Consider the following 6,000-nt stretch of genomic DNA (forward strand, 5'->3'; position numbering starts at 1 on the left):
ATTAAAAAATACACAAAAAAATCGAATGACCGAAATCTGATAAAACTGCTCACGTGCTAATAAATTCATAGCATTTTTCAATTTTATAATTCGTAAAACCATCGAGAACCGATTGAACAACGGATTTGCTTACAAATTGCGCTTAGGACTTTTTGACTACTATCCCAACATTTAGAGATTAATAAACTTATATGTTTTCTCCTTTTGTCACAAAAAAAAGAATGGCAAAATAACCACACGCAGAAAAATGTTTTGTATAATCAGCCTGTACGAGGTTTGTTTCAACAAAAATTTTGTTGAATGTAATCAACGCCGATTTTGCGTTGAAAGAAACCTTGGTTTTCTCAATTCCACAAAAATCTTTTGTTGTTTTGAAAAGGTTGCTTTGACGTTTAGCGTTGATTCAACAAAAATCTTGATTTTCAAATCAACAAAATGTTTTGTTGATTCAAATATGCTTTATTTTTCTGCATAAACAAAAATTTTATATTTTAAGACGACAATGTAATTATTGAGCATCGAAACAACACAGTTAAAACGAATTTGGCAGTGGTTCCAATTTTTTTTTAGAAAAAAACATCTTTAAAAAAATCAATGTGCACTTGTTGTTTAAGTGCACTCGAATGAGATTTTTACTTTTTCACAATTTCACACAAATTTAAAATTGAAAAGCTTAAGAAACCATCCTTTTGAATCTTTTTTCACCACCATTTATATGGAATTTATATGGAAAAAGAAGTCTAATCAACTGTAAAAAATTGCATTTCTTGATAAAATTCAACAAGCAAGTTTATTTTTCCTGAAAAAAAATAATTTTCGTCATTCCTTAGATATTTTTAAAATTAAAGCTGTTGTAGATATTTCTCAATTCTTTGCCACTTGCCGTTTGACAGAAAAAATAAAAAGTTTTTTTTTGTCTAAACCTACATTTTTGAAAATAAGTGATTACAAACCAACTGTTCTAGAGTAGAAAACAGTTTCCAATAACTTTTTCATTGAAATGTTTAAATTCCGGCTTGTAATTTCAATATATTTATTTTTTTTATTTGTATGTCCCCCTCAATTTCGGCCAGAACCTAGAGACAAAAACTTTGAAAAATATTTGCATCGGCCTAATTATTATCATTCCAGTATTTCATGGAGAATAAATAATATTTTTGATTTGATATTTGATTCCATGATTTCAAATAATTATCATTTTTTGTTCAATAAATGCAAAAAAAACACACACACAAATTACGTCGAAATTCTCGACCAAATTGAATGAAAATGCTTAAATACCATGCACCTCCATAAAACGATTTTTATTTCCGTCATGCGTCTCCAACATGGTATCCAAGCCGATAACATTTAGTTGATTGAAATTTAATCTTAAGAAAACAATTTGAGTCAGTTTCACAAGATTAAGTAACTGATTCTAGCTGATCCATGGACTTTGAACGTTTAGCCATGATTGGAACAGTTTGTTTTTGTTTAATCTAGGAAATCACAACAACGTTCTTCGTTTTGACTGGTGGCACAAGAGTGACTTTCTCACTCAATGCCTGGTGTTGTTTACAAACAGCTTTCCGATTTCGCACTGATACCAATCGATCTTGGATTGTAACATCAAATTATAGGAAAGCAAAAAGCGATTATGGCGCCTGCACGATTTCCGATTGAGTTGCGAAAAGTCAGCCGATTAAAGTAGGCCAATGAAATCTTGGGGCAATTTTAAAGTATTCAAATATTGAGAGTCTTACTATCGTCCAATCTCCTCTATGATGTACAGTACACACTCAAATCAAGGTCAGTGACCATCACTCAAGATTACAAATTTATCATTTTGTATTTTCATTTGACAGCTGAATAGAGTCAGTCATATTTTGAGGTTTTCTCTGTCAACTTCACAAACTTCATAAAAAATGCCCTACCCTACACCTACACCAAAATTCGAGACTGTCGTCGTGATCACAGCGCGAAAAATACTTCCAAACGATGATCCGCTCAGATGTGTGAGCTGGTGCCGATTTGCTCTGTTGGTCGTCGTCGTGGTTGTGTATTTTTGGCGAACGTCAACGTCTTATTCGGTCGTTAACCGGCAGTTTTTTTAACTCACAAACTCGCTTTTTTGTTATTTAATTTTAGATCGGTGAAAATTATTTTAATCGTTTTTAATTTTTTATGCATTAAATTTTAATATCTAACTCTATTATTGTCTAATCTAAGCAACCACTGACGTAACTTTCAAGGGCGCCACCAAGTCTGTTTGTTGGCTTATCCCCTAAATTGCGCGCGATTATTTATTAATAGAATACTGTTTATCCTCGATACTCGGAGCAAAATGCAGCTTGCTACGATGGCCACGATGTAAACACATTGTATATCAACAAAAGAAGGAAAGCCATAGAAAGTAAGTAAATAGGTCAAATAGCATGCACTTGAAGGGGGGGCATCCATAAACAACGTGATCAATAGAAAGAGGATTGTGTGTGACAGATGTCACTCGCACCATATGTCACAAAAAAAAAACACACAGAAGCGAGCAAGTCGTGCACGCGCTCGAACCAGCCAACAACCGTGCGATTGTATTCGTGGACAGAGCTGCACTTGCACCTTAAAGTGGTGCATCCTTTTACTGGGCTTGATTTTTTCGCTAATTTTTCACTCGCAAGTGCATTCTACATTTTAAGCTGATTACATAACCGGTGCGCGAGGCTCGCCTACTCGGTGGAGTTACTCTACTCTATTTCGTGCGTGTGTATGCCTACTATGCTTCACATGTGGAGTACTAGACAGGAAATTTATGAACTTGGTAATAAGGCAGATAAGGATGGTGGTGCTCTTGGTCGTGAACTCATTTTTTTTTTTTTTGCAGGTTCCTTGGACCGTTTTTTTTCTTCTTTTCTAAACAGTGCAGAGTGCTGACGTGAAAGATTTTTTCGAGTGTGGCATAATCATAACTCTGGCTACTTTGGAAACAGCTGATGATCCAACAATGTCACCTCATCCTTCCAATTTGGAGTAATTTTTGCCAATTTGTTAATTTTGCCATCCATTGCGTCGAATTTCCAATTTTGATCCTCAGCCAATCACGATATGTCACTGTCGATTGCACTACCAGTTGCAGTCTTTCAGGGGTAAAACCCATGCAAAAAGGGGCTTCCAAAAATATCACTCACAAATCGAAAAATGATAATTTTAAAAAATATCCTCTCTACCTTTCACACTTGACGCGAAACGATGAACCAGAGTAAATCGCGAACCAGCCGAGACTGAGCGCAAAAAAGGCCGTGTGGTGATGATGGTCCACACCAGAGTTGGCTCCTCTCTCTCACAGTCTTGTTGAAGTTTGGGGCGGATTAGGGGGGGCAGGATTGGCACTCCCCGTGGGTTGGGGGTTGGGGAGCTCGCGATTGGACCAATACCAACGAAGTCGTTTTAAGGTGGTATGTGTTGAATGTTTTGGGAAACAGGTTTGTTTACTTTGGTGTTATTTGCATGTGGCAAAAAAGCCGGTTGAACATTGGCTTTAAAAATGTTTACTTGACAATTTGATCTGCAGAAAGTTGCATAGTCATTGAAATCGAAAATGACTCTTTTAATTTGTTCAAAACAGGTGGCATAAGCCCAACTTCATAAAATAAATTTTACAAAAACATACATTTTTTGAAAGTTACAAAGATGCTTTTGAAAATAACCAACTAAGCATTCAAAACGGTTCAAAACGGACCACTTTAGTTGAATAAATCCAATCCTTTCCACATCTTCAAAAACAACATCTACAAACAAGCAAACGGGGATGAAAGGCATGCGCAGAATCGTCTTCGAAACACCGGTGAAACATTTCCAGCTAGGACACAAACCTCAAATTTAAAAAGGTGTTTAATTTCAGATTAGCGCAGTTCTCTACGGAATCGGTCTTTTTTCTTAAATTTTAATTTTTGAATTTTTTAATCCGGCTGAAACTTTTTTGGTGCCTTCGGTATGCCCAAAGAAGCCATCATTAGTTCGTTCATATCATTTTCCATACAAATTTGGCAGCTGTCCATACAAAAATGATGTATGAAAATTCAAAAATCTGTATCTTTTGAAGGATTTTTTTGATCGATTTGGTGTCTTCGGCAAAGTTTTAGGTATAAATATGGACTACACTGAAAAAAAAATGATACACGGTAAAAAAAAAAATTATGTGGTTTTTAATTTCACTTTTTGTCACTAAAACTTGATTTGCTAAAAAACACTATTTTTATTTTTTTTATGATATGTTTTAGAGGACCAAGTTTTCAGAAATTTCCAGCATGGGCAAAAAATCTTTGACCGATTTATGATTTTTTGAAACAATACAGATTTTTTTCAAAAAATCGAAATGTTGGTCGCAAAAAAATTTTAACTTCATTTTTCGATACAAAATCAAATTTGCAATCAAAAAGTACTTTAGTGAAATTTTGATAAAGTGCACCGTTTTAGAGTTATAGCCATTTTCAGGTAACTTTTTTCAAAATAATCGCAGTTATTCATTTTTTAAAATTAGTGCCCATGATTGCCCACTTTTGAAAAAAATATTTTGAAAAGCTGAGTAAATTCTCTATATTTTGCTTTTTTGAACTTTGTTGATACGACCCTTAGTTGCTGAGATACTGCCATGCAAAGGTTTAAAAACAGGAAAATTGATGTTTTCTAAGTCTCACCCAAAAAACCCAACATTTTCTAACGTCGATACCTCAGCAACTAATGGTCCGATTTTCGATGTTAAAATAAGAAACATTCGTGAAATTTTCCGATCTTTTCGAAAACAATATTTTCAAATTTTTAAAATCAAGACTAACATTTCAAAAGAAGGAGCGGCCGTAGCTGACTGGTTACGGTGTTCGCTTTGTAAGCGAATGGTTCTGGGTTCGATGCCCATCTGCTCCCAACGAGAAAGTAAAGAACACATAGATTTGAAATGGTGAATATATGAACGAAAAATCAAAGTCGCTCGAGGCGGGGTTCGATCCTCCGTCATTTGGATTGGTAAGCAAAAATGCTAACCACTAGGCCATGACGACTTGGTGAGCGTGGACTGGAATTAGGAATACTGTTACAGAGAGCGAGTTGTGGCGCTATAACCACGGCATATAGTGTCCAGGGCATTCGTGGAAATACAATGTCCCATCCTAGAGGGTCCCGGAGTACCAAACCTTCTTAGCATGGTGCTCCCAACGAATACAACCAAAAATCTCGGAGCGTATGGTGGTGTGTCCCCACGCTTCTTCCTCCCCTGTCGATTCAGAATTGTGTTGTTGTTCGAACACTCAGTGCTCAAACTCAACCCAATTACGAGTCATCTCTGCGATACGGCTTTACGCAGTAGGCCTGGCCGCTTTAACGCTTGTGATGTTTCAATGCATTTCAATGTAATGGCGCACTACAAATGTTAATAAATGACAAGAAGAGTGCTAGGCGTCATCTAACCTAAGGCACTCTCCAGGATCCCTTCGAAAGATTGGCTGCGCTAGGGTCTGATTAGATTAGATTAGATTAGATCAAGACTAACATTTCAAAAGGGTTAAACATTCAATGTTACGCCCGTTTGAAATGTAAGTCTTGATTTTAAAATTTTGAAAATATTGTTTTCGAAAAGATCGGAAAATTTCACGAATGTTCCATATTTTAATATTACCATGATTTTTGTGTTGTGTAAACCAAAACCAATATATTTTTTTAACATTTGCATATTTTTTTTATAAATCAAGTCAATCCAAAATACCTATGTTAAAAAAATATCTTTTTACATGTTGAACGTGATTTGCCCCAAAAAAAGAATTTTCGACGAAATAAAGTTTTTAGTAAATTTGAAACTTCGGATAATCGAATCACGAAAAAAAATTTTCGTTGTCTAATTTTTGATTGTTGAGCATAGGTATGACCCCTAAACTACGCTAAAATTATTTAGAATTTTTAATTCCAAGATGGCGGCCAAAATGGCGGCGATGCAATATTGAAAAAAATACATTTTATTTTTTGAAAAGCAATCTA

At 35.2% G+C, this 6,000-nt stretch overlaps 1 protein-coding gene across 1 annotated transcript in view; it reads right to left on the reverse strand.

Moving 5' to 3' along the window:
• The window catches only part of LOC120430775 (alanine aminotransferase 1), a 38,897-nt gene extending 35,546 nt beyond the window's left edge, over positions 1 to 3,351 (reverse strand). Inside the window, exon 1 of the mRNA XM_039595890.2 lies at positions 3,201 to 3,351. The gene's annotated coding sequence lies outside the window, so the exon portion shown is untranslated. The remainder of the gene's footprint in view (positions 1 to 3,200) is intronic.
• Positions 3,352 to 6,000: the final 2,649 nt, after the last annotated feature.

Source organism: Culex pipiens, chromosome 1 (assembly GCF_016801865.2).
Source record: "Culex pipiens pallens isolate TS chromosome 1, TS_CPP_V2, whole genome shotgun sequence".
Taxonomy (NCBI): domain Eukaryota; kingdom Metazoa; phylum Arthropoda; class Insecta; order Diptera; family Culicidae; genus Culex; species Culex pipiens.